Raw genomic sequence first — 27475 nt, forward strand, 5'->3', positions numbered from 1 at the left:
AGCTGGTGACTGTCAGTCAGTGGGTCTCTGTCCTGCCCCCTGCACTTACTGGAGCGCTGGGCTCTAGAGGGGGCTGGGGCTTCTGTCCCAGGCTCTCAGCGCTTCACTGAGAGGCTGAGACAGGTGCCAATCCAGGCTCCTAGGTGGATTCCAACCATATGGTTGCAATCTTTCCCCAGCCTGGACTGACTCTGTGATGTCAGCTGACAACAGACTTCAGGCCACTGTCGGCTGAAAACACGTCACAGGAGTGCAGAACAAACTGTCTACTGAGAAGTATAGCCAAGCTTTGACTCTACTTCTCCTTTTGGCTTTGGTTCTACTTCTTTTCACAATGCCAAAACATAGGTGCTCAGGGCAGAATTTGCGGCTGTGAGGAGGCATTGCAGGGAGAATTTCTAACAGCGGCAGCCACCTGCATGGAATGGGATACACACTATTACACATTACTATGTGTGCTAAACTATCCCCTACCCCAACAAAAAAACCTGAATCTTCAAACTAGAAGGAAAGGATGAAATGATTCATGTTTTTAATGTTGCCTACCTACGGCTCATATACTTGGTGTATGTAGTTTGTAAGGAATCTCTATGGAAACATATTTTTTTAATCGTCTTCCGATCAGTCATGTGACCACAAGGCTCCAGTGGATGTGTCTGTTAGTGCTGCTGGTGGACGTTGGTTCTTATAGAGCAGTGATGGTGAACCTTGGCACCCCAGATGTTTTGGAACTACATTTCCCATGATGCTCAGCTACACTGCAGAGTGCATGAACATCATGGGACATGTAGTTCCAAAACATCTGGGGTGCCAAGGTTCGCCATCACTGTTATAGAGTAAACAGGAATTTCCAAACTTTCTAAACAAAAGGCCAGTTTATTGTCCTTCAGACTTTGGGAAGCTGGACTATGACCAGCAGGAGTGAAAATTTTCCTGGCATCAGTGGGAGTAAACATTGCCACATTTGGTGTCAGTGGGAGGAATACTGCCCCATCATTGGTATCACTGGGGAGGTATAGTGCCCAATTATTGGTGTCAGTGGAAAAATGAATGCCCCATTGTTGGTGCCAGTGAGCAGAAGAGTGTCTTGTATCAGTGGAAGAGTGCCCCAAGGGCCGAATAAAGGCAAACAAAGGGCTGCATCCAGCCCCAGGGCCGCAGTTTGGAGACCACTGCCTTAGAGCCATGGATGCCAATTGGATGACGTCACTGCTCTAAAGGCTCAAAGCTGCAGGCAGGCCTGCACAGATAGACCTACTCACCACAGCTGTGCAGTCATGTGACTACTTGGAAGAAGATTAATAAAGGGTATTTCCATTGAGATTTCTTACACCCTGTATACAAGTATAAGACCCCTTTCACACCACACTGCCCATAGCGTTGGCGGTAAAACGCCACTATTTTTAGCAACGTTTTACCATTGGATTTGCAGTGCATTTTGGCCACTAGCGAGGCGCTTTTACCCCTGCTAGCGGCCGAGAAAGGGTTAAAACCACCAACAATATGCCACAATAGTGGTGTTTTGCCGGTGGTATTACAGCGCTGCCCCATTGATTTCAATGGGGAGCAGCGGTGGAGGAGCGGTAAACACACAGCTCCTTCACCGCTCCAAAGAAGCTGCTGGCAGGACTTTTCCCTGATGTCCTGCCAGTGCACCGCTGTAGTGTGCAAGCCCTCGGGCTTTCACACTACAGACAATGGTGCAGCTTTTTTAGGGTGGATTGCAGGCGCTATTTCTAACGCTGTAGCGCCTGCAAAACGCCCAGATGTGAAAGGGGTCTAACAGCAATGTGGAGGCCACATTTAAAACACCAGTTATTTCATCCTGTCCTTCTACTTTAAGGTTTCCTTGGTCCCTGTTCTTATTTGTAAGATCTACAAAGGGACATTATTACTGGGAGTCAGGCACAGTTTACATCTATAAGTGATGATGATGCATTTTTAAAGAAGGCGGCAACTGTATCTTCCATAGGGATAAACGGTATCATATGCAAAGCACATTAAATATGCAATCAGTGAAGAACACATAGGTTGGAATGACTCTATAGGGGTCTATGTATCAGTTTATTTTTTTTACTGACGTGTAAATCTTGGGTGAAAGTTGTGTGATTGAGTCATGTCATTGATAAATAGACCCCTCTACATACTACGTTGTCAGTGCAATCCTTTTACTGCACACTGCTGTGTACCATTCACATCAACATAAAACAGATGTAGATCCCCCACACACCTGTCAACGTTTATCTCCCAGTGAATGGTAGTGCGGCACTCTGCGTTATGGTGTGTTGCAATACAGGTTTGTTTTGGTATGTAAAGCCGCGTACACACGGGCGGACTGTCTGTCCAACTTAGTCCGCCGAAACACATTTCAGCGGACAGTCCGCTCGTGTGTGGGCTTCAGCGGACAGTCTGGCGGACTAAGTATTTTGGAATTTCCGTAATATTGTCCGTCCAACTTTGGTTTCAGCGGACAATCCGCTCGTGAGTAGGCTAGTTGGACGGACTAAGTATGGCGCATGCTCAGAAAGGATTTACACGGCGGAAGGTTGCATTGCTGTGTATTGGACGTCCTATTTCTAGTCCCGTCGTACGTGCTGTACACGTCATCGCGCAAGCTTTCAACGGACTGTTTGTTCATCGTGTGTGGTCAAGTCCGTTCATTCGAAAGTAGGACGGACTGTCCGTCGGATTGTCTGACGGACTAAGTTGGCCATACAGTCCGCCCGTGTGTACGCGGCTTAAGGTGTGTTGGGCTGCCCTCCAGAATGCATGCCTTACTGAAACAACAGTTTTAATCTGGCCTAAGGGTTTAATGTCTTCTACCCTGTGCCATTATTTTTTTTTATACACTGGTCATTGACATTTGACAATAGTCATATGTTAAAGCATATACAAACCCAAACACAAAAATTTAATAGACAGAAAATAAACTCAGCTCTCGTTTGAGGAGAGACCCTGGAGGTATACACAGATCAAATAAATGTGATTAATAAAGTTTCTCAATAGGAGGGACGAAGTCCATAGCAACAGTCTCTAAGATGAAAAGGGAGAGGAATCTATGTACCAGCACTAAGGGTTGCCAGTGTGAAGAGCTAAAAGCAGTCCCTGCAATGAAACAAAGGAAAAGAAACACAGCGCCTCTAAGTGCAGTATTGGTAAACCATTTATTAAGTCAAAAGTAAAACTACTCACAAATGGAGCATAAACACAAGCATGATAGTAATCCTGCAGCAAAATCCGGAGGAGGTTTTTCTCCTAAACATCTGTGTCTCTGAAGTGCAGCTGACAACTCGTGCAGGTAGGTTCCAGCATTTACAGCCTATGAGAACAGCAGGGAAAACAGGGGTGATCGGAGATGACATCACTTCCAGGTGCAGGGTGATCGGAGATGACATCACTTCCAGGTGCAGGGTGAGAGGCGGTGGCCTGAGGAAGGAGCAGGCATGCTCCGAACACAAAGCCACCTCTTCTCACCCTGCACCCGGATGGGACGTTATCTCTGATCGCCCCTTTGGAAGTTTAGGAGAAAAACCACCTCTGGATTTTACTGCAGGATTACTATCATGCTTGTGTTTATGCTCCTTTTGTGAGTAGTTTTACTTTTGACTTATTCAGGCCCCATTCACACCTGAACATAGCATTTTCAGGCAGAAAATTGCGCGATTTTACCGCGATTTTGCGGTGGTTTTTGCAGCATTGTTACCGCGATTTGCCACGATTTTGTGCAGGGCAAAAGGTCACCAATGTAAAAAGAAGAGAAGCGCCAAATCTGCCCGATTTGAGCGCCAAAAAAGGGTCCAGAACATGTTTGAGCTTCAGGTGTTCGGCTTCAGGCGACATGGAGTGGAGATGTGAACCATCTCTATTGAGAATAATAGATTTTTTTCCCCTCCATGGTTTACCAATACTGCACTTAGAGGCGCTGTGTTTCTTTTCCTTTGTTACAAAAATGTAATATCTTGCAGATTGCCAGTCATTAGATGCGGTGGCTGCATTTGATTTCTTTTTCAGGCTAAGAACATTTTCAGCAAGTAGAAAAAACAAATGCAGTGCCCTTGACACTTCCTGTGAAATAAAGAGACAGGCACAGAAACTCTATCTTTCTTTTCTTTTAAACTACTAATTCTATTAACTACTATGAAATAGGGATGAACAAAGCAGACATGTTTGTAGTCCAGCCTGTGTGACAATTATGACCGCCTTCATAGATACGGTGGAGAAGTAAGTGTAGCCATCCAGGGACAGGAAGTGTTTTTCCCAGGATTTTTAGGTGAATGTAAAGGTGAAAGGTATGTGACAATCATGGCTGTCTCCCTAGATACAGTGGAGAAGTAAATGTAGCTATCCGGAACAGGAAATATTTTTTACAGAAAAAAAATCTAAGAACTGGTAAGCTCCAATATATTACATTTTTGTTTTGGGTTTAGATACACTTTAAGGAACTACACTACTGTAGAGTAATTTTTTGTTTTTTTAACGATAACCTTCATATATGTGTGTGTAATAATGGCTTACAAGCAATCATATAACTGAGCTAAATGTTAAGTTTGCAAGAACACATAGTAAATACGAATATGATACCAGGTTTCTTTTGGAGCCACATTATTATTAATACAATGTACTGCTTCATTTGTTGCATGTTGTCAGTTGTGCTCTGAACTTGATGGAAGTAATTATACTTTATTAAAAACAATTAGAAATAGTTCCCATTTGAAAAACATTGTAAAACCCCATACACACCATCAGTTTTTATGCTGAGTTTTTCCTTCTGATTTACCAAAACCATACAATATGAGGGAAAACCTTAGGAGTTTCAATTTGAATGCAATCAGGCAGGCTCTTGGACTACATGGTTTTGGTAAATACGAAAGAAAATTTCAGCAGAAAAACTGATAGTGTGTATGGGGCTTTAACCACTTCAGCCCCGGACCATTTTGCTGGCCAAAGACCAGACCACTTTTTGCGATTCGGCACTGCGTCGCTTTAACTGACAATTGCGCGGTCGTGCGACGTGGCTCCCAAACAAAATTTACGTCCTTTTTTTCCCACAAATAGAGCTTTCTTTTGGTGGTATTTGATCACCCCTGCAGTTTTTATTTTTTGCGCTATAAACAAAAATAGAGGGACAATTTTGAAAAAAATTCATTATTTTTTACTTTTTGTTATAATAAATACACCCCAAAAATATATAAAAAAACATTTTTTTCCGTCAGTTTAGGCCGATACGTATTCTTCTACATATTTTTGGTAAAAAAATCGCATTAAGCGATTATTGATTGGTTTGCGCAAAAGTTATAGCGTTTACAAAATAGGGGATAGTTCTATGGCATTTTTGTTAATATTTTTTTTTTTACTAGTAATGGCGGCAATCAGCAATTTTTATTGTGACTGCGACATTATGGCGGACACATCGGACATTTTTGACACATTTTTGGGACCATTGTCATTTATACAGCAATCACTGCTATGTAAATGCAGTGATTCCTGTGTAAATGACACTGGCAGTGAAGGGGTTAACCAGTGGGTGGCAGTGTAGGGGTTAAGTGTTCCTAGGGGTGTGTTACTAACTGTGGGGGGCTTTAATTTAGTGAACACTGATCTCTGCTCCAATCACATGGAGCAGAGATCAGCGTCACTAGTTGCTAGGCAGAACTCGGAAATGCTGTTTACCTCGTTCAGCCGCCCCGTGAGACGATCGCGGGTATGCCAGCAGCGATCGAGTCCGCAGGACCCATGACTGGACTCACGGGGTCCCGACCAGCACGCGAGCGTTCCGGAGGTGGCGCACTCGCGATGGCAGGGCGGCATTAAAGATTGGACGTACCTGTACGCCAATATGCCTGCCCGTGCCATTCTGCCGACGTACATCAGCGTGCGCTGGTCGGGAACTGGTTAAACAAAAGTATCTGTATGCAAGGTATGACTTTCCAATCCCAGACTATGAACTGGTATAATTAAACAAGGTGTCCAAGACCTCCCGGAAAGATCCCTGCCCCAGTGCTGCCCATATCCATAGCAATTATCAAGCACCTTTGATCACCAATACAATGCAAAGTGATTAAAAAGAAAACAAATTACGATTAAACCAGAACTACACTGCATCTGAGCACTACCAACCAAAACCCTATTTATTTAATTTTAATATTGAAAGCAAACTCCCCCATCCATCCATGTCTCCATGCTTTATTTTGCTGAGAATTCACTTTGAAAAACACCCACTAGCATTTCTAGCTGCATCCATCTTGAGTAAGGGCAAATGATTTATGTAGCATTTATTTCCTGAAATTCGTCTGCCCTTAGCTTAGGCATGCAGCGAGAAGGATGTCCTTAGCTGACTAATCCAGTTTATCCTCCTGAAGACATCTGGAATGTATGGCTTCATTTGACTAGGCCAGAAACAAGGAAGTAACTGTAGAAACATTGACAAAAAAAAGTTTGAAACAAGTATATATTATATACTTTTCTATATATTTCCTACTACTAGCAGAAAAGGATTAAAAATAGGCAGTGTTGACTGAGAGAGTGAAGATCCGCTTTAATGATTTTGATTGACAGGCAGACTTTGCCTGATTTTACACATTAAAATAGATTTAGTAGACTGAAAGAATAATGGTGACCAAACAGAAATCAATAGAAAACGAGAACTCTGTCAAGCACCCTGATAGATAGCTTTCAGGTTTCCCATCACATTCTGTTGGGATTTCTTCAACTCGATTGCCCAATGGTTGATCAAGTTGATAAATAATCCCAAATTATTATTTTTTTTAGATCCTTTTGCATTTTCAATGGAACATCAATTTGAAATTAGGATTGAATGATCCAGTTGAATGCATTACCAGCATTCAGTTTCCAACCTTCCCTGTAACCCTAAGCCCCTGTACACACGGTCGGAGATTTCCACAACCAAATCCGTCGGATTTTGCCCGTCGGATTTTGTCCGTCGGATCTTGTCCGAAACTGTTGCATACACACGGTCGGACAAAGTTGGTGAAAAATCCGATCTTTCAGAACGTGATGACGTAATTTCGTTACGATGGGACTACATTCAGGCTAGTAGCCAATAGCTTTGATGTAGGAATTTGATCTGAGCATGCGTGGCACTTGGTCCGAACAAAATTCTCTTCACATGATCGGAGTATGTCCGATCGGCCCAGTTGGTCGGGAAATATTTCCAACATGTTGGAAAATTGGGTCCGACGGATATTCCGACGGAATCAGTCCGATGCATACCACACACAGTCGGATTATCCGACGACACGGTCGGAGAATCCGTCGGAATGTGTCCTATCGGACCGTGTCGTCGGATAATCCGACTGTGTGTGGTATGCATCGGACTGATTCCGTCGGAATATCCGTCGGACCCAATTTTCTAACATGTTGGAAATATTTCCCGACCAACTGGGCCGATCGGACATACTCCGATCATGTGTAGAGAATTTTGATCGGACCAAGTGCCACGCATGCTCAGATCAAATTCCTACATCAAAGCTATTGGCTACTAGCCTGAATGTAGTCCCATCGTAACGAAATTCTCCGACCGTGTGTACAAGGGCTGACATTATTAATCCTTTATGTAAGATTAACCCCTTTTTTTACACACTTCCCTTTTGGCCTCATGCACACTGGACATTTTGCCATTTCTCCTAGATGCCTTTTCCTCCTGGCAGTAGCATTTTGGCCGAAAAAAAATGTTTGACGCTCGTAAACACGCTTAACACGTTTACACGTATAAAGCGATTGGGTGTGATTAAATTTAATCGGCGAGAATAATAATTTAGTGCTAAACATGCATAACATTAACACGCGTTCCAACACTTTTAGGCGCATTTACGCGCGTCAACCATTTTTTTCTGCCATAGCAACACTGCTCCTGGAGACACTGGCAGTGAGTTTTTTTTCTGCCTCTAAACACCTATAAAGCCCCATTACACACTATCAGATTATCTGCTGAGTTTTTCCTTCAGATTTACCAAAACCATGTAGTAGAAGGGCCTGCCTGATTGCATACACATTGAAACTCCTAAGGTTTGTCCTCATATTATATGGTTTTGGTAAATCTGAAGGAAAAACTCAGCAGATAATCTGATAGTGTGTATGGGGCTTAAATGTCTATGTGTTCATGGACACATAGGCTAACATGCAGGGGCATTTAGAGGCAGAAAAAAAAAAAACGCCAGATAGCCCTAACAGCCATGTTAAAAATATCCAGTGTGCATGAGACCTTTCTATGCCAGGGTTCCTTATGCCAAAGCCTAACCCTATGTCATAAAATCTCAGAGTTTTCAATTAACGTTTGTAAAATAACCCAAACGCTAACTGTGAACTAAACATGTTTTTTTTAACGCACTACAAATGCTTTCTATATCCCATTCCCTAAATAGGAAGGTGTTACACAACATTAAAGCAATATTAATGTAGACACTATGTTACACCTTACATAATATAACTATTGTCCTTTCAGTGCTGGCTGTTACCCTTTGATTCAATATGTCCTTGTCAGCTATTTTCTGAATACTAAACAGTACTCTTTCATACGTTCATTAATCATTACTGATGGGATTTGACCTCCTTTAAAAAGAGAACAAGAAGGACAATGAATTTTACATCATATCTGAGTTCATTTGATGCTCATCCTACTTACAGTTGACAATAATTTCCAGGGAATCCTAACTTATAGGATAGAGCTGACTATAAAAATATAGGAAGCAGGGATATAGAAGGTAACGGGTGGGGTTAATCCCAAGCTACTGAGAATTTTGTGGGCAAAAAAAAATAGCAAATGAAGAAAAAATAATATGGCACATATAATTGCGACACTAATCATATTGTAATTGAATTAGAGCTGCACGATTCTGGCAAATTTTTTTTGCTTAGAATAAAGATCATGATTCTTGCGGCGTAACATCATCTTTCAAAAAAAAAAATCGGGCTAACTTTACTGTTTAATTTTTTCTTTAAATTCATTGAAGAGTATTTTTTCCCCAAAAATGTAGTTTGAAAGACTGCTGAGCAAATACCGTGTGACATAAAATATGGCAACAACCACCATTTCATTCTCTAGGGTCTACTGATTTTAACTTTGTAAGAAACAAGTGTCAGAAAAAGGTGTAGGCCCCTTTCACACATGCGGACCGTTCAGGTTCGCCTGTCAGTTATTTCAAGCAGACCTGAACAGATGCTTCATGCTTTTCTATCGAGCGACGGATGTCAGCGGTGACATGTCCGCTGAAATTCAATCTGATCTGATCCACTCAGCTAAATCCAGATGGATGGTGGTCCTATTTTCCATCCATCTGGAGGATTGGATCAGATGAAAATGGACATGCCGTCCATTTTCATCCGATCTCCCAATAGAGCAGTGATGGCGAACCTTGGCACTCCAGATGTTTTGAAACTACATTTCCCATGATGCTCCACTACACTGCAGAGTGCATGAACATCATGGGAAATGTAGTTCCAAAACATCAGGGGTGCCAAGGTTCGCCATCACTGCCATAGAGGATAGCAGAGATCTGACAGGTCCATCTCTGCGCAGTGAGCAGAGACGAACCCGTCATCCGCTGACTCAGCGGGGACCAATGGACTGATACCTGCTAAGCAAGTGCAATCTGTTTAACGGATCCACATGTGTGAAAGGGGCCTTAGTCTTTAAGTGGTTAAACTTCCCTCATTTATAGGGAAGTTCATTCCTTTGATCTAAGAATGAAAAGTTACAATGTTTCTACTTATCTAACAGCCCAGACAATGTTGTGATAAACTTGGCAGGCTGCCCATTTTCTTTTTTTTTCTTTTGACAACTGAGTGAGCGAAGAACACTCTACACTTGTTACATAAATGAATAAGGAAATTCTGCATAGAGATTGTGAGGGGGGGGGGGGGGTTGAATCAAAAGCACAATTTTTTTAACGATTAATCATGCAGCTCTAAATTGAATGTTATTAAAAATTGCCTTTCCTTTTCAATCTGCAACCACTGTAATTTTCTGAGAATGCATTGCAATGTGGCTACCTGGAGTTGTTCTCTACACAGAGGGGGTTATTTATGAAAGGCAAATCCACTTTGCACTGAAAGTGCACTTGTAAGTGCAGTCGCTCTAAATCTAACGGGTAGATCTGAAATGGGGGAAGCTCTGCTGATTTTATCATCCAATCATATGCAAGCTAAAATGCTGTTTTTTATTTTCCTTGCATGTCCCCCGCGGTTCTACAGCGACTTTACTTCCAAGTGCACTTGCAGTGCAAAGTGGATTTTCCTTTAGTAAATAACCCCCATAGTGTGTACTGACCACTCCCCAGAAACATCAACTCCTGCTTGTGTGATTGGCTCACCAATTTTCCCAGAAGTCTGTTTAAGATACAAGTCAGATTTCAGGCATCCCCTGCAACAAAAATGTTATTTTTGCAGAGGTACTTTCAATAGGAGCATGTCTAAAGGAATGAAGGCCCAGCAGATTTCCTCATTAGTGCTCTGCAGCTGCACACCTGACAGTTAATTATGAAACCCCTCCCATTAGACCCACTCGGTGCAGAGGCACAGACAAACACACACAGATTTCTTAAGAAAAACAAAAGGTAGGAATCTGCAACAAAGGTTGTTATGATCCTAGCAATGTACATCAATCACCCGGTGGGGGAGCATTTTTTTTCTCAACAAAAGTGGAATTACGCTTTAAAGTTTTGTTGGTTACACTCCTGTAATTAGCCCTGTCTCTGTATAAGCAATAAATCTGTAAGGCCAGATTCAAAATGCCTTTTTGTAACACACAATATATGCACATTTTATGGTGCATTAGTGTAATAATTGGTAACACAAGAAACATAGTGTGATGTGTTGTAGTGGCATTCATACCAAAAAGCATATCACAGTGTACATACTGTAGGTACATAGGTAAACCATTGGTGCAATGTGGTGCTCTGTGATAAAAAGAAATGGTGCTGCTGCCTTATAACCTGTGTTGTAATCAGGGGTCAAGTCCTGGGGAAAAAAGGGTGGGATCTCCCACCCAAGATCCACTCCCCCACCAAAAAAAAAAAAAAAAATGATACGCTCATATGTGCGAACGCTTCAAAAGTGGTATTTTTCATCCAATTTTCGTATTGTGTGTATGAAGCTTTGTTAGTACATAAAAAAAAAAAAAAACCTCAATAAACATAAATACGATGATTCTCTGAATAATCAGCATTCATTCAATTGTGCTTTCATGCAAATGTGAACATCATGTTCTGATCTTTATTGGGGAATGTTATTTTGTATATAGAGTGTTTATGTGGTGAGTTTACACTTTTCATTGAATGGAGTTTGGATAACACAGGGTTAAACGGAAAGGTCATAAATGAACTGCACATTATCTGGACAGAATGCTTGGGGAGATAGTGATGTGCTCCTGCTTAGGAGATGTATGTTACGTTGGGGGGATACAAACTCTGCAGGGCTCCAACACACACTCGCTGCTATTCCAACCCTTCACATATTTCCACATAAACTTCCCTCCTGGCATTAAACTTTGCCAGGTATTGTGCTCAGCTTACCACCCCAAACTGATGTGCTTCCCTCAGCTCACCTCTCTCCCTGCATGTCCTGCGAGCAGAATAGCTGTGCTCCTCCTCTGGGCTCTCTCATCATATGGCACTGAAGATAGAGGAGGGGGGGATTCAGCGGGACACACAGAGCAAGTATGCAGGAGACTGGGGGAGGGGGATGAGGAGACAGAAAATCAGGAGGGGCCGGCGGGAGGAGCGAGAGGTCTGACTAAATACAATCTCTTAGCAGCAGGGACCTGATCTACCCATCAGCTAGCTGTGATTGAAAGGTAGATCGAAGCGGAAGCTGCCATGGGTCCCCCTACTGGCAATGCCTGAATGGTCAGGTGTGCGGCACTTACTATTGCGAGCTGTGTCGGCAGCTGCTGGTGTAGCACCTGCCACACAGCTCACATACTTCAAAGTCTTGCAGGACACGGCTACTAATGGGAACTGAGTTCCTGTTGTGGAAAAAGTACAGGAACTCCGTTCCCATGTGTTCCCACAGGACTTGAGCCCTGGTTGTAATGCATAGTCATTCGATTCAACTTGAATTAGCTGCCTTAATACAATGCACGTTAATATGGTAAATATCACATCTTAACATGTGTGTGGTAGCTCAACACAGTGGAAAGGACATGTGTGAAGCCGATCTTATTGATGACATTAGCCCAGTGGCAATTGTTATACTATGATTCCTTTGTCTTTTAAGTGAATGAATTAGGCAAGGTCAAATAAGAAGAATTTAAACAACATTCAAGTCATCATAGTTCAGGGCTGAGTTATAATATATATATGAAGAACTAGCTTGTCTATCTGATTATGTAAAAAGAGGATATTTTACTGTGGATGTGTCATCACAGGAATTACAAACAGGGAGAGGAAGTTCTCCAATTCACTTGCCCATACTGGAACTAATAGGAGGTTTCCGAGACACATTAATGCTAATTGTAGAGTCAAACGTAACTCAACCTATGTACAAAAAGCAGTCAGTAGAGGCTTCCAGGTATGCCAGTCAGCATTGTTCTTGCCATATTTTCTCAAATAGCTACTTTAGGGATTACTAATGTTAGTAAATCTGAAAGCAAAATTTGTGCTTCAGGTGCATTTTTATACAGCACCTGCGTAACAAAGAATGAAAATGATAACAGCAGTTTACTGCAAATTGAAAAACAAAAATGTATTCTATATTGCAGCTAAACAGTCCTTAAAGCGGGGATCCACCCTAAAGTGGACCTTCCGCTCATTGGAATCCTCCCCCCCTCCGGCGCCACAATTGCCACCTTTCAGGGGGGGGAGCAGGTACCTGTACAGTTCAGGTATCTGCACCCACTTCCGGCGTAGATTCTGCAGAAGGTACGCCCCTTTCCGCAGAATCTATGCCCCTTTCCGAAAGTCCCCCGCTGCCTGCTGGGAAACACACGGATCCCAGGGACAGCGGGTCCATCCTAATTGCACAGAGCGACTCGCGCATGCGCAGTAGGGAACCGGGAAATGAAGCTGAAAGGCTCCACTTCCTAATTCCCATACCCAAGATGGCGGCGGCAGCACCCGAGAGACGATCGAGAGATTGGCTTCGGGTGCCGACATCGCGGGTGCGGTGGGCGGGTAAGTGTCACTATTTTAAAAGTCAGCAGCTGCAGTATTTGTAGCTGCTGGCTTTAAAAAAAAAAAAAAACGGCGGAACTCCCGCTTTAACCACTTCCCAACAAGCACACGACGATGTACGTCGACAGAATGGCACGGGCAGGCATATTGGCGTACATGTACGTCCAATATTCGTTGCCGCCGTGCCATCGGGAGCGCTCCGCCGGCGGCGCGCTCCCGCGCTGGTCGGGACCCCCGTGAGTCCGGCTGCGGGACCCGCGGACTCGATCGCCGCGGGCATCCCCGCGATCGTCTCACGGAGCGGCCGAATGGAGGAAATGCTGTATAAACAACATTTTCCCATTCTGCCTAGCAACTAGTGACGCTGATCTCTGCTCCATGTGATTGGAGCAGAGATCAGTGTACACTAAATGACAGCCCAATCCCCCCACAGTTAGTAACACTCCCCTAGGAACACTTAACCCCTACACTGCCACCCACTGGTTAACCCTTTCACTGCCAGTGTCATTTACACAGGAATCACTGCATTTATATAGCAGTGATTACTGTATAAATGACAATGGTCCCAAAAATGTGTCAAAAATGTCCGATGGGTCCCCCACAATGTCGCAGTCACAATAAAAATCGCAGATCGCCGCCATTACTAGTAAAAAAAAAATAATAAAAAATTATTAATAAAAATGCTATAAAACTATCCCTATTTTGTAAACGCTATAACTTTTGCGCAAACCAATCAATAATCGCTTATTGCGATTTTTTTTACCAAAAATATGTAGAAGAATACGTATCGGCCTAAACTGAGGGAAAAAAATGTTTTTTTATATATTTTTGGGGGATATTTATTATTACAAAAAGTAAAAAATAATGCTTTTTTTTCAAAATTATCGCTCTATTTTTGTTTATAGCGCAAAAAATAAAAACCGCAGGGGTGATCAAATACCACCAAAAGAAAGCTCTATTTGTGGGAAAAAAAGGACGTTAATTTTGTTTGGGAGCCACGTCGCACGACCGCGCAATTGTCAGTTAAAGCGACGCAGTGCCGAATCGCAAAAAGTGGTCTGGTCTTTGACCAGCAAATTGGTCCGGTCTGAAAGTGGTTAAATGTGGTGGCTGCAATAGTTTAAGTTGTAATAATGTAGTAATGGTAAAGCCTTGTTATCCATTTATGTTCAATTAAGAATGGGACTTAGTAAAGAACAGCAGGTGATGTCTTTAAAAGCCACTCCTACAAAAGTGAAAAATCTTTGCCAATATATTTAGGAAGCAATATCAGGCCTTGACAAAGATCTTTGTTTAGTGCCAGGACAAGGTTCTTTCACATTTGAGTTAAAAATACAATTCTTCCTCCCAAATCTGTTTTTTAATATTTATTTAAGCATTTCCTTCCCCTGTTACTTTTACTACACATAAGTCAAAAGAGGAGATGGAGATTGGAAGTTAACATGGAAGCTATAGACAATAGGCAGGAGGGAAATATTTTCCAGATAAAATAAAGCTGGCCATACACCTATAGATTATCTGCAGATTTTTTATGGTTAGATGGAAAAAGTGAAACAGATTTCTCCACGTAAGCTTAAAGTGGTTGTAAACCCTCCCCTACAACTTTGTCCCATGTGAATCAGCATAAAAACCCTAATGAACACTGCTTGTAGATATCTCCTTACTTGCTTAGTATTGTTGTAAGCCTTTTTGTTCTTTGGAATGACATCACTGAGCATGCCCAGATCTCCCCTGATTTACGGCACACTCTCTATGTCTTATCTATCTGTTATCAGGACTTCCTACGGCACAGCGATGAACTCCCAGAAGGCTGCTAATCACTCAGAGCTTCCTTCTACACACCATGTGATCATGTGACCTCACATACAGTGTAAAGCAGGGAATGGGACAGCAGTACTGCAGTCTTATCAGCTGAAGCGGATAGGACTCATACAAGTAAACACTAGGTAATCAAGACAAGTAAATACTATCAAATAAACAAGTCAGCTATGAACAGGGAAGCAGGGTTGCCATAGAAATGTTGGATTGAGAAGGAGGCTTGGTTAACAGTACAGGGAGTGCTCAATGTAAGGGCAGAAATACACTCCACTGTGGACTCAGGAAACAATATTTAACCACTTGCCGACCGCCGCACGACGATGTACGTCGACAGAATGGCACGGGCAGGCATAAGGGCTTACATGTACGTCCTTGCCTGCCCGCCGGTCGGGGGCCCAATCGGGCCCCCGCCCGGTGCCTGCGGCGGTCGGTATTCGTTCGGGAGCGATCCCGGACGAGGGGACGGCCATTCATTCATGGCCACCCCCTCGCGATCGCTCCCGACGAATGAAAATGTCCCGTGACATCACTTCCTCTCCTGTAATGTAAACACAGGAGAGGAAGTGATGTATTCTCTCCTCCGTGTCGGTATTTTTCGTTCCGGCACCGAGGAGAGAGCATCGGTGAGTTGCACAAGCACTACACTACACAGTAGAACATGCCAGGCACACTCACACCCCCCCTTTACCCCCCGATCACCCCCCAATTACCCCTGCCCCCCCAGTCACAGTGACACCAATTGCTTTTTTTTTTTTTTTTTGCATTGGTGTCATTTGTGACTGTAATAACTGTTAGGGCAGTTAGGGTTAGCCCCCTTTAGTTCTAATGTGCCCCCCTAACCCCCCTAATAAAGGTTTAACCCCGTGATCACCTCCCCTCGCCAGTGTCACTAAGGCTGGGTTCACATTGCAGCGGTTTATGAGAACGAATGTGATTCGCACCGCACTGCAGTGCAAATCACATCCGATCTCTGTGCGATTCGAGTTCAGCCATACAGATAGTATGGCTGAATTCGTGTCGCACCCGCCGCAAATTCGCACGGGACCCTTTTTTTGGCCCGCAGCAGAATCGGATCGCATGGGTGTTCACACCATGCGATCCGAGTTTGCAGATCGCACTGCGATATGCGAACTGATCTGGGGGTGTCATTAACATTTCACTGACACTCCCAGCAGTTCGCATAGGGCAGTGTGAACTGCCGCCGGGAGGCATGCGATGCGGGAACCCGCCGCGGATTCATGGCGTTCCCGCATCGCTCCAGTGTGAACCCAGCCTAATAAGCGATCATTTTTCTGATCGCTGTATTAGTGTCACAGGTGACGCTAGTTAGGCAGGTAGGTATTTAGGTTCGCCGCAGCTTTTTATAGCGCCAGGGACCCCCATATACTACCGCATAAAGCCCCCTGATTTCCCCCTAGTTAACCCTTTCACCAGTGATCACCATATAACTGTTACAGGTGACGCTGGTTGGTTAGTTATTTTTTTATAGTTTCAGGGCACCCGCCATTTATTACCTAATAAAGGTTTAACCCCCTGATCACCCGGCGGGTGTCATTTGTGACTGTAATAACTGTTAGGGCAGTTAGGGTTAGCCCCCTTTAGTTCTAAGGTACCCCCCTAACCCCCCAATAAAGGTTTAACCCCGTGATCACCCCCCGTCGCCAGTGTCACTAAGGCTGGGTTCACATTGCAGCGGTTTATGAGAACGGATGTGATTCGCACCGCACTGCAGTGCAAATCACATCCGATCTCTGTGCGATTCGAGTTCAGCCATACAGATAGTATGGCTGAATTCGTGTCGCACCCGCTGCACCCGCCGCAAACTCGCACGGGACCCTTTTTTTGGTCCGCAGCAGAATCGGATCGCATGGGTGTTCACACCATGCGATCCGAGTTTGCAGATCGCACTGCGATATGCGAACTGATCTGGGGGTGTCATTAACATTTCACTGACACTCCCAGCAGTTCGCATAGGGCAGTGTGAACTGCCGCCGGGAGGCATGTGATGCGGGAACCCGCCGCGCATTCGTGGCGTTCCCACATCGCTCCAGTGTGAACCCAGCCTAATAAGCGATCGTTTTTCTGATCACTGTATTAGTGTCACAGGTGACGCTAGTTAGGCAGGTAGGTATTTAGGTTCGCCGCAGCTTTTTATAGCGCCAGGGACCCCCATATACTACCGCATAAAGCCCCCTAGTTAACCCTTTCACCAGTGATCACCATATAACTGTTACAGGTGACGCTGGTTGGTTAGTTATTTTTTTTATAGTTTCAGGGCACCCGCCATTTATTACCTAGTCTCACTAGTGTACCCCTAAATTTAGGGGTGTCTACTTTCCAAAATGGGGTCATTTGGGGGGGGTTTGTGCCATCTTGGCATTTTATGGCCTTCAAAACTGTAACGCCCTTAGAAAGCCTGAAGGCGGTGCTTGGTTTTCGGGGCCCCGTACGCGGCTAGGCTCCCAAAAAGTCCCACATATGTGGTATCCCCGTACTCAGGAGAAGCAGCAGAATTTATTTTGGGGTGTCATTTCACATATGCCCATGGCATGCGTGAGCAATATATCATTTAGTGACAACTTTGTGAAAAAAAAAAAAAGTTTGTAATTTTCCCGCAACTTGTGGCAAAATATAAAATATTCCATGGACTCAACATGCCTCTCAGCAAATAGCTTGGGGTGTCTACTTTCTAAAATGGGGTCATTTGTGGGGGTTTTGTGCCATCTTGGCATTTTATGGCCTTCAAAACTGTAATAGGTAGTGAGAAGTGAAATCAAAAATTTACGCCCTTAGAAAGCCTGAAGGCGGTGCTTGGTTTTCGGGGCCCCGTACGCGGCTAGGCTCCCAAAAAGTCCCACATATGTGGTATCCCCGTACTCAGGAGAAGCAGCAGAATTTATTTTGGGGTGTCATTTCACATATGCCCATAGCATGTGTGAGCAATATATCATTTAGTGACAACTTTGTGTAAAAAAAATAAAAATAATTAATTTTTTGTCATTATTCAATCGCTTGAGGCAAAAAAATAAAATATTCAATGGGCTCAACATGCCACTTATCAATTTCCTTAGGGTGTCTACTTTCCAAAATGGGGTCATTTGGGGGGGTTTTGTACTGCCCTGCCATTTTAGCACCTCAAGAAATGAGATAGGCAGTCGTAAACTAAAAGCTGCGTAAATTCCAGAAAACGTACCTTAGTTTGTAGATGTGACAACTTTTGCGCAAACCAATAAATATACAATTATTGACTTTTTTTTTACCAAAGACATGTGGCTGAATAAATTTTGGCCTAAATGTATGACTAAAATTGAGTTTATTGGATTTTTCTAATAACAAAAAGTAGAAAATATCTTTTTTTTTCAAAATTTGCGGTCTTTTTACGTTTATATCGCAAAAAATAAAAATTGCAGAGGCAATCAAATACCATCAAAAGAAAGCTCTATTTGTGGGAAGAAAAGGACGCAAATTTTGTTTGGGTACAACATTGCATGACCGCGCAATTACCAGTTAAAGCAGCGCAGTGCCAAATTGTAAAAAGACCTCTGGTCATTTACCAGCAAAATGGTCCGGTCTGAAGGTGGTTAAGATGGAGCTGCCTAACCCCTGGAAACAAGTTTTTTTAAAGTTTCTTTAAACAGTAAGTAATATGCGATTTGGGTTGGATTACAGTGGCTATAGTCTGATAATTACTTATTATAATGGACTAAATGAAAAGATGCATCAGAGTGGGAGAGTTTACTTCCTCTTTAAGTGTGGTGTGATCAGACCTGATGTATACTTCCTTATGAGCAAAATATTGAAAGTGCATTACAGTATATTATAAATCTGCACATGTACAATGCAAAATCTGTGGTCAGTATTGGTCAAAAGTAATTTAGCATTATCAGTCACTGAAAGGAGAGGTACCACTAGCCCTCCTGTACAGGGCCCGGGCCTTATCACTTTAGCAGGGGGGCCCGTGCAGCTGACAAACTGGGGGAATTGAATCGCAGACAGAGAGCAGTGTGGCTAGCAGGCAATTACTGGAACTGATTTCCCTGTAGCAGCTGAAAGCCTGCAGAAGGTAGAGTAGGAGAAGCTGGGAGGGAGAGCCACACAGAGGCAGAGTTCCAGTAATCGCTCCCCCGCCGCACTGATCACCCTTCCCATCCACAATCTGATTCTTCCTGCTTCCCATAGCCCCCCCCCTCCCATGTACCTCCTTTCCCCCTGTAGAGAGAGAATCACTCACTTACTGTGTTCAATCATAATTGAAGCATAGTAAACTTGCATGTTTACTGTGCTTCAGTTTATTTTGAGAGAGGTGGGCTGTACAGGACCCCATGATCTCTAGCAGCAGCCCTAAGCATTATATAAGACAGGAAAGCAGTATTAAACAAACAGGCATGTGGAAAAGACAATTATATTACCGATAATGATATAGATTACCTTTCCACTAAAAAGCCAGTCAATTGGTAATAGTATTCATTTGAAATACATAATCTGGAATGTTAATACGTTATTTGAAATAATAAGTTAATAAACAATTTAATAATACAAATTGCCCACCCTATCTCACCCTAAAATCAGTAAAAGGTGGGTAAATAGCAAGGTATACAGTAAGCTAATGTGCTTACACACCGGTGCTGCAATGTGAAAAGAAGGCTTAGCTAAAGTTGAGTAAATTAGTAAAGTCAAATAAATTTAGGCGCTGTCAGCCGAACAGCACCTGCAGCCAATCTGCTGTAAAATCTAAGCATGGTTTGGGTGTTCTGACAGCCACCACTAGTGACTGTCAGAATACAATAGCCTGGCAGGGGGGATTCTTCCATCCATGCGGTTAGTGTATTGACAGCTTTGGGCTACAATCATACAAGCGATTTGTGTGTCTCTAGCAGCATTTACCACAGGTAATCGCTGGCTGTGCAGAGAGCAACGAATAGATGCGACTGACAACAACCTGGCATTATAGTGAACGGTGCTGTAAGCTGCACCTAGCCAATGAGAGCTGCATCAGGTACTGCTGCTACAATTTGCACCGGCCTTAATCAGTGGTGTGAATGTAGCCTTAGACAGAGCTGTACTTCCGTCATTTACTGAACCGGTTGTCAGGATGAAGTGTTCAATTTACACACCCCTCTAAATAGATGCCCAGCAGCACAGCTGAGAAAACCTGTAAAAGATATTGCCAAGACAAAGTGTGCCATCTCCTGCTGATGAGCTTAACGTGGATGTCTAGCTATCAGCATGTCCCTGTCTGAATGAAGAAATGTGATTCAACAGGCTCTGGAAATTACTGCACATTCTCTTTAATTGTACATGCCAAAAAAATGTTACGCAAGAGCATTCAGTGGAGGCAACAAAGGAGTTCCTCCTCTGAATGCTAGACCCTCGCCTCAGACTCATGACGTGACATCACTGGTTGCTAGACACCAGGCGGCAGGCGAGTCTAGTAACCAGTGCAGTGGGCAGCAGAGAGGCCATCGGATGGTGCAATAAGAGAGTCTAGGTAGTCGGGGTGGCACCTCTGCTGCTGAATGTAACAGTAAGTGACTGCCACAGCTTCGGCACCCCCCCCTTTGTACCAGCTTTTGGCGCCTGGGCACGGTGCATCCTGGGCACCCGCCCAGAAACAGCCCTGAGTGTCTCAGGGGAGGGCCTCTTGCTCCCCCTCGCCCCCCCATGTGGATTGGCCATGATTCCCTCACTTTCTGTTTAGGCTATGGGACAAGAAGTGAAGGGAAATCTCCCCAATGGGACACAAATACTAAAAACTAACAGAGGTTAGAACCCTCCCATACTCTATCCAAAGTGAAAAAAAATTGTCTTACTTTAAACAAGCTGTTGTAAATACACCAGTTCTCTCAAGAGCCCACATATGAAAAATGTGAACAAACAGGCTGTAAGAAGAATGACCCGCTTAAAGGCTAAGTTCACCTTTGGAACATGTTACATGTTCCACCTGTATTTTGTGTGGAACATGTTACATGTTCGTTCCTGCCACCCCTTCCAGCTTCCCTCCTTCCTGTGACAGCAGGTGGGGGATCTTCTCCCCGCTGTCACAATATAAAAACGGCATGGACGTGCGTGGCTCCGGCCACAAGACCATGTCCAGGGCCATTTTTAATAATGATTGGACCCTGGGCAAAAAGTTTCGCTCTCCACCTGCTCTGAGACATACAATAAATAGCAGCTAGACTCAAAATCTGTTTACTGAATCGGATCAGGCAATGATTGCGATTGGTTGCCAGAGGTTACAGTGTATCATTACCGCTCACTGACTGGTTGCTAGAGGTTACAGCACACATTACGCCTCACTGATTATTTGCTAGAGGTTAGAGCACATGATTTCTGCGTGTTAATTCCTAGAGATTACTGTACATTGATACTGCTCACTGATTGGTTGCTAGACGTTACTGTTCATCATTACTGATTGGGTTGCAAGAGGTTAAAGCATATCATCTCCTCACTGCCTGTACACCATGGACTGGGGTGGTGAGGGGACCCATTAATAGACAGAAAACTCCCAGGGATCCTAGGACTCCTGGGATCAGTGGCAGTGCTGGGAGGAGGGGGCGGTGCAATCAATGGCAATGCTGATTTTTTTTCCCGACTACCAATATAAAGAGGAGTTTCAACACTGGCCACCAATGTAATAGGGGTTTAAACTGACCACTAATGTAATAGGGGTTTACACTGATCACTAATGTAATAGAAGCATTCACAGTAGTGATGGACGAACGTTTCGCCCGGCGGTCGTTTCGCGGCGAATTTCCGACTTTCGCCGTCCGCGGGTTCGAACGCCTTTTTCCGTCGTTCGCCCCGGCGGACTTACGTGTTTAATGTATACAAGAACTTTAACCTTTCGTGACACGTTTATCATGTGTTACAGGACAACCAATTGAGACATGACAGCTCATGGACACTTGGACATTCCCCCTAACCTATAAATACACCCGATCCGGTGGCCATTTTACATTCTTTCTTCTGTCACTGTAGGGAAAGGATCCTGTGTGGAGTAGGGACAGAGAAAACGCTAGCTATTTGGTACACAAAAGTTCTTTTCAGGACTGGTATAGGTGTTAGGTCAGCAGCCTGAGTTTCTTTTGTCAGTTTAGATAAAGGGACAGAGCGCTGTATGCTGCTATTTTAGGGACAGCTCAGCCAGATTAGTCTTTCTTCATCATCATCATCATCATCATCATTAGCTGTTACTATCAGGTCCACAAAAGAGCTGTTCCAGCTAATCGTTCCAGCCTACTCTTTTTTGCCAATTTGTATAGGGACAGGCAGGAAGCAGTGTGTCAGGCAGTGAGGATAATTTTAAAGACTTGCTGTTACTATTAGTTCCACAAAGGTTCTTTTCAGGACTGGTATCAGTGGTACGGTAATAGGCTTGTACACGTATAATATTCTTTCTTCCAAATATAGAAAGAATATTATACTTGACTGCTGCCCTTCTGCTGCAGTCTGCTAATCATTCACAACTCACTTGTTCCACAAAGCTCTTTATCAGGACTGGTAACTTGGTCTGTCTAGGGTGCTACGGTACATAGGCTTGGGTGCGGTACAGTCTGCTGTTCTGTAAGGACCGCTATCGGTCCACAATACATAGGGTTGCCGTGCACTACTGCTGACCGCTGCCCTATACTGCAGCAGTCCTTCAGCGGTATAGGGACTGACGCACAGTCTGCTAAACACTAATACACAACCTGCTTGGTCCACAAAAGTTCTTATAAGGACTGGTAACTTGGTATAGGGTGCTACGGTACATAGGCCTGAGTGCGTTACAGTCTGCTGTTCTGTAAGGACCGCTATCGGTCCACAATACATAGGGTTGACGTGCACTACTGCTGACCGCTGCCCTATACTGCAGCAGTCCTTCAGCGGTATAGGGACTGACGCACAGTCTGCTAAACACTAACACACAACCTGCTTGGTCCACAAAAGTTCTTATAAGGACTGGTAACTTGGTATAGGGTGCTACGGTACATAGGCCTGAGTGCAGTACAGTCTGCTGTTCTGTAAGGACTGCTATCGGTCCACAATACATAGGGTTGCCGTGCACTACTGCTGACCGCTGCCCTATACTGCAGCAGTCCTTCAGCGGTATAGGGACTGACGCACAGTCTGCTAAACACTAATACACAACCTGCTTGGTCCACAAAAGTTCTTATAAGGACTGGTAACTTGGTATAGGGTGCTACGGTACATAGGCCTGAGTGCAGTACAGTCTGCTGTTCTGTAAGGACCGCTATCGGTCCACAATACATAGGGTTGCCGTGCACTACTGCTGACCGCTGCCCTATACTGCAGCAGTCCTTCATTGGTATAGGGACTGACGTACAGTCTGCTAATCACTAACACACAACCTGCTTGGTCCACAAAAGTTCTTATAAGGACTGGTAACTTGGTATAGGGTGCTACGGTACATAGGCCTGAGTGCGTTACAGTCTGCTGTTCTGTAAGGACCGCTATCGGTCCACAATACATAGGGTTGCCGTGCACTACTGCTGACCGCTGCCCTATACTGCAGCAGTCCTTCATTGGTATAGGGACTGACGTACAGTCTGCTAATCACTAACACACAACCTGCTTGGTCCACAAAAGTTCTTATAAGGACTGGTAACTTGGTATAGGGTGCTACGGTACATAGGCCTGAGTGCGTTACAGTCTGCTGTTCTGTAAGGACCGCTATCGGTCCACAATACATAGGGTTGCCGTGCACTACTGCTGACCGCTGCCCTATACTGCAGCAGTCCTTCAGCGGTATAGGGACTGACGCACAGTCTGCTAAACACTAACACACAACCTGCTTGGTCCACAAAAGTTTTTATAAGGACTGGTAACTTGGTATAGGGTGCTACGGTACATAGGCCTGAGTGCAGTACAGTCTGCTGTTCTGTAAGGACCGCTATCGGTCCACAATACATAGGGTTGACGTGCACTACTGCTGACCGCTGCCCTATACTGCAGCAGTCCTTCAGCGGTATAGGGACTAAGAGTTTTGTCACAGGGTGATTTAAAAAATGACAGGCAGAGGAAGAGGCAGGCCCTTCCGCAGGGGTGGTAGGGGTAGGGCAGGAGCAACAGCCTTGAGCCAAAGTGGGAAGTTGCAGAAGGTGCGTTCAATTACTTTAAAGGACGCACCAGACTTGGTTGAGTGGCTCACTCAGCCTTATTCTTCTGCACCCTCCTCATCCTCTCGATCTGCACCCTCTTCTTCACTCTCTGCTATGTGCACCCCCAAAGACACTACCACCAACAACACCACCACCACCACATACCTTCCGCTTGAGTGCAAATGGGGGCCTTCATGCTCCAGTGTTTTAATAGGGACCCCCGTATAAAAAGCATGAGGGTCAAGGACCAGTACTGGGTGGCAACGTACTTAGATCCCCGGTACAAACACAAAATGGCGGAAATGTTACCGCCGTCGCAGAGGGCTGTCAGAATGCAGCACTTCCAGGCCTTGCTTCGAGAAATGCTGCATTCTGCTTTTGCGTGCGCTGGCAGAGGAGCAATTCCCACTCCCAGAGAAGGATTTGCGGGTACCAATCCAACAGCGCCTGCAAGAAGAGGCCGGTTTGAAGATGTGTTGGTGACTTCGGATATGAGGTCATTCTTTCAGCCGACCCATCGACAGGTGTCATCCGGATCCAGCATCAGGGAACGCCTAGACCGTCAGGTGTCCGACTACATTGGGTTAACGGCCGATGTGGACGCTCTGAGGAGTGATGAACCCCTAGACTACTGGGTGGGCAGGCTTGACCTCTGGCCAGAGCTTGCCCAATTTGCAATCGAACTGTTGGCTTGCCCCTCATCCAGTGTCCTGTCCGAAAGGACGTTCAGCGCAGCAGGGGGGATTGTGACCGATAAGCGTACTCGCCTAGCTCACGACAGTGTTAACTACCTCACATTTCTAAAAATGAATGAGGCATGGATCTCGGAGGAATTCAACACATGTGATCAGTAGACCATGTATATGTCTATAAACAATTTTTGGAATCAAGCACACAGACCTTCTTAATTCATTTGGCTCACTTCCCTGACCCAAAAAAGCACACCGTACTATATGCCCCTACCCTCCTCTTTGAAGAGGTTGAGCGGTGTCATATTTCTACTGGGGCTGCTTATTATGAGGGGTTCCCACCATCCCTGTGCTGTGCTGACTTCCTCCTGGGTGTTCTTATTATGAGGGGCTCCCACCATCCCTGTGCTGTGCTGACTTCCTCCTGGGGGTTCTTATTATGAGGGGATCACACCATCCCTGTGCTGTGCTGACTTCCTCCTGGGGCTGCTTACGGTGCTGCTGTCAGCGCTGTATGTCACGGAGCTGCTGTCAGCGCTGTATGTCACGGAGCTGCTGTCAGCGCTGTATGTCACGGAGCTGCTGTCAGCGCTGTATGTCACGGAGCTGCTGTCAGCGCTGTATGTCACGGAGCTGCTGTCAGCGCTGTATGTCACGGAGCTGCTGTCAGCGCTGTATGTCACGGAGCTGCTGTCAGCGCTGTATGTCACGGAGCTGCTGTCAGCGCTGTATGTCACGGTGCTGCTGTCAGCGCTGTATGTCACGGAGCTGCTGTCAGCGCTGTATGTCACGGAGCTGCTGTCAGTGCTGTATGTCACGGAGCTGCTGTCAGCGCTGTATGTCACGGAGCTGCTGTCAGCGCTGTATGTCACGGAGCTGCTGTCAGCGCTGTATGTCACGGTGCTGCTGTCAGCGCTGTATGTCACGGAGCTGCTGTCAGCGCTGTATGTCACGGAGCTGCTGTCAGTGCTGTATGTCACGGAGCTGCTGTCAGCGCTGTATGTCACGGAGCTGCTGTCAGCGCTGTATGTCACGGAGCTGCTGTCAGCGCTGTATGTCACGGTGCTGCTGTCAGCGCTGTATGTCACGGAGCTGCTGTCAGCGCTGTATGTCACGGAGCTGCTGTCAGCGCTGTATGTCACGGAGCTGCTGTCAGCGCTGTATGTCACGGAGCTGCTGTCAGCGCTGTATGTCACGGAGCTGCTGTCAGCGCTGTATGTCACGGTGCTGATGTCAGTGCTCTGTATTACGGTGCTGCTGTCAGTGCTCTGTATCTCCTGCACCCTCTTGTTTGCCTACCCTGGTCCCTGACCTTCCCTCTCCTCCATTGCCTTCATTAGCTCCATAGTCCTGAATTGTCAGAACAATTTCCCAAATAAAAAAAAAATGCTTGTAGTTATCGATCCCAAATTCACCTCATACATGTATTATGCTATTGTCCAGGTGGTGGGACTACGTGCTACCCCCTAATAATTACCCCGTGGCCGCAAATTCGACCTAAAGGTTTGCGAAATTCGCCTCCCATTGAAGTCAATGGAGCCCGCGGCGAACGGTCGTTTTCGCGAACGTTTGTGTCCGTTCGCGTTTCGCGTTCGCGAAACGTCCCGTCGGAAGTTCGTCCATCACTAATTCACAGTAACCACCGATGTAAGGATGGATTTACACTGATCACTAATGTAAGGGGTTCATTCACACTGTGAAAAAAATTCACACTGGCCACTAGTGTGACTGAAAGGATTCTACACCAAGTGCCAATGTAATGAGAAGATTTACACTCACCACCAATGTAATTGAGACATTTATCCTGTATTCACATTTGTGTGTGTCAGGAACGCATGCAAAACCTCTTTTGTGACACCACAGAAATGTGCTGCCCTTTAGCAGATACACAGCAGTGCCAATTAATTGTTAATGAGACCCTCATGCATCTGCTCACATTGCCTGCCTTGGCACTGTATGATTTTGAAAAAGGGTTTGGGACTTTCTTCCGCATTTGTAGCACATAGAGCAGCCCATTGAAATGAATGGGCTGCCCGACACGTTACCTATATCTTTATCCACCCTGTCAGTACATGTTTGCATCCTAAAACCCCTGCTAACCTCTGCACCCAAAACCTCTCCCATCCTCTCCACTCCAAAACCCCTCCCCTTTAACTCTACCTGCCTCCTCTGCTCATCTTTGCACTTACCTTCCTTACCTCAATACATCCCCTCCTTGCTCACCTGTGCACTCTAAATTGTAACTCCTTCTCTGTCTACCTCTGCACACCCCACACTATTTATTATTTTATTTATAAAAGGTGAACTTATCATTTAAGAAGCGTAAGTATACCCAATACACAAAGAAACAAGGCAAACAGAACAAAAGGTAAAGAGCGTATGAAAACCAGTAATAATATATACAAGCTTTCCCCACTTATATTCATATTATAGGAGAGTCAGGTCAACAAAGAAATTGGACTGTATGATAAAACCAAGGCATAAAGATTGTCAGAATGCATAGCAATCCTAGCTATGCTCAATACTACATTACTGGTTGAAATCAATGGTGATTTGAAACATCTGTTTACCAAGATCAAGGAACAAAGTTTCAGAACGTATTTAGCCTCAACATACAAAAGAAGACAAAGATCATGACAATTGGTAGTGTCAATAATTTTACCTTAATGGAGATGAAATTGATACAGTAGATGTCAACTGACAAGGATCAATAATTAAACATTTAGCAGCTGAGAAACTA

General features: G+C 44.7%; 1 protein-coding gene across 1 annotated transcript in view; it reads right to left on the reverse strand.

Annotated features, from left to right (window-relative positions):
• AMMECR1 (AMMECR nuclear protein 1) overlaps positions 1–27475 on the reverse strand; it is a 244754-nt gene that overhangs the window by 116832 nt on the left and 100447 nt on the right. The gene's annotated exons all lie outside the window — the stretch shown is intronic.

Source organism: Lithobates pipiens, unplaced genomic scaffold, assembly GCF_037356315.1.
Source record: "Lithobates pipiens isolate NorthernLeopardFrog02 unplaced genomic scaffold, aLitPip1_a1.2 Scaffold_1, whole genome shotgun sequence".
Classification (NCBI taxonomy): Eukaryota; Metazoa; Chordata; class Amphibia; order Anura; family Ranidae; genus Lithobates; species Lithobates pipiens.